This window comes from Chinchilla lanigera, unplaced genomic scaffold, assembly GCF_000276665.1.
Source record: "Chinchilla lanigera isolate Chin_1 unplaced genomic scaffold, ChiLan1.0 scaffold00033, whole genome shotgun sequence".
Lineage (NCBI taxonomy): Eukaryota > Metazoa > Chordata > Mammalia > Rodentia > Chinchillidae > Chinchilla > Chinchilla lanigera.
In genome coordinates this window covers 16,803,433-16,805,833 of record NW_004955434.1, presented here as the reverse complement: position 1 = coordinate 16,805,833, position 2,401 = coordinate 16,803,433, and positions in this window count along the sequence as shown.

Here is a 2,401-nt window from a genome sequence, read left to right as displayed (position 1 = left end):
TTGTTCTTTGATGTGGCAGTATCTTATTTCTCCATTAATTTTGAAAGATACTTTTGCCATGTTCATCAATATGGGTTGGAATTTGTTTCTTACAGGGCTTGAAATACTTTACTCCAAACTCTTCCTGACTGGATGGTTTGTGTTGAGAAGATTTTTGTGATTCTGATGGGCTTTTCTTTATCTATTTGTTTTCTATATTAGCTTTTAATATTCTGTTGTCATGCTGAATTTCTAGGATCTGGATTATTATATGTCTGGGTGTAGATTATTTTGATTATGGCTAATTGGAATTCTATATGTGTCACTTAACTGTATGTCATTGTCTTTTTCCATGCTTGGAAATTTTCTGCTATTACTTCTGCAAGTAGTCTTTTCATGTCATTTGCGTTGACTGTTACCTTTTGGTTGATACCTGTCAGTCTTATATTGTTTTTTGTTGTTGGTTTTTTTGGTCTTTTTTTTTTGTTCTGTTTTTTGTCTTTTTGAGAGAGGCTCTCTCTATGCAGTTCAGGCTGGCCTTGAGCTCACTTTGTAGCCCAGGCTGGTCTCAAACTTGCAACAACCCTCCTGCCTCAGCTTCCCCAGTGCTGGGATTACAGGCATGCACCACCACACCTGGCTTTATATTGTTTTTATTTGCATCACCTTGCAGCTGTTAAACTGTTATTTTCTTGTTCTTTGTTTTTTTTAAGAAAATTTTCCTTTCATGATAAACTAGCTGCAGACTTCAAGGTCTGAAAGTCTATCCTCATTTTTGTTCAACTGATTTTGTCAGCTTTTAATGCACTTTTTAATTTCCTGTATATCTCTTTGAATCTGTTTCATAATTCTTTTCTCTATTGTTCATCCATGGTTTCCATCATTTTCCTAAACTCCTCTATTTATTAATCTATTCTTCTTTAGATATTCTGAACAATTCTTTCATAATGATTGTCATTTCTTCTTTTTTTACCTGAGAGATTATTCTGATCTTATTTCCTCTATAGTCTCCTGGAGTTGTTTCTTTACTTCAGTTGTTATCATTTCAGAAATTTCATGTGTGTATCTTCCAATTTCTTGTATGTTGATGTCTCCTGGACTTCTTCTGTGTGGGCTGGAGGTCTGAGATTGCATTTTACTCCTTTATCTTGACATTTTCCATTTCAAAAAATTTTTAGTGTGTTTTCTTTGATGATTCTTACTGGTTTGGGTAGTAGGTAGCTATATCTCTAGAATCAAGGCCTCTCTAGGAGAAGTCTGTTCTTCAGGGATATCTTCTATGTGTAGGAGATTTTTGGTTTGTGTCAGTCCCAAGATTGTACCTTCCTAATTAATTGACAGTGGAATGTTGGCTTCTGTTTGTCTCAGTCCCTAGTCTTTTGGTGTAGGGCTGTGGTGAAGTTATTACCCCAGAGCTTCCCAATATTGTTACAGAAGGGAGAACAACTGATTACAACAGATATGACATCCTAGCTACAGTAGTACAATTAGCAATAACAATAGCATCAAGCACAATTTAGAAACTGACAAACTGTGGTAACTATTGATTTTGTACTTTAGACCATAGGAACAAAGTCTATAGTTATATAATAGAACCAATTGTAAATTAGGAGTTTATTTCCCCTTGTTAGAGTGGGTTTACTGTGGGTTCCTCTGGATGAGCCAGTTGTGAGTCTCAGGTGCTTCCCACGCTGGCTGTCTGTCTTTTTGTGTAGGGGAATGTACCAGGCACCTGCCTTCCTCCAGAGCAAGGTTCCCATGGTGGCAGAGAGATGATAGGCAGTGTTTCTCCCCTCCCATGTGGCTCACCTAGCTCTGGTTCTGAATTCTGTACAGATAGAATCATACAGTGTGTGCTGCAATATCATTACATTGTTAACTTTTAAAAATATACTCTTAACTCATCCTTTTTTTAGTTTTGTGATCATATATTAATAATACCAATACATAGGTGATAAGTAAAATCATGCACCATATCAGATCATTTGTTTTACAATGAGTATTCAAATTATATTTGTGAAAGGACAAATAATAAATATTTTAGGATTTATCAGTTACATAATCTTTATTGCCCCTCTTTCTCTCCCTTCCTCTCTCTCTCTTTTCCTCTCAGATCTCTCTCTGTCTCACATTTGTTGCATGACTGTTTAAAAGTGTAAATCCTACTCTAAGATTAGTGGCTGATTACAATATGCTAAGCCTATAGTTTATGAGATCTTAGTTTATAACTATAACAGAATTATTATTATGAGGTTTCTTTTTTCTTTATAAAATTCCCTTTATTCTCTCCCAAAGCACAAGACTTTGAGGAACAAATGCAAAATTTATACTGCTGCCTCATAAATTTAATCCATAGAAATTTTATAAGCTAACCTAAAGGAAAGAGCAACTGGAATGAGGGAAAGGAGAAAAGAAAGAAGGA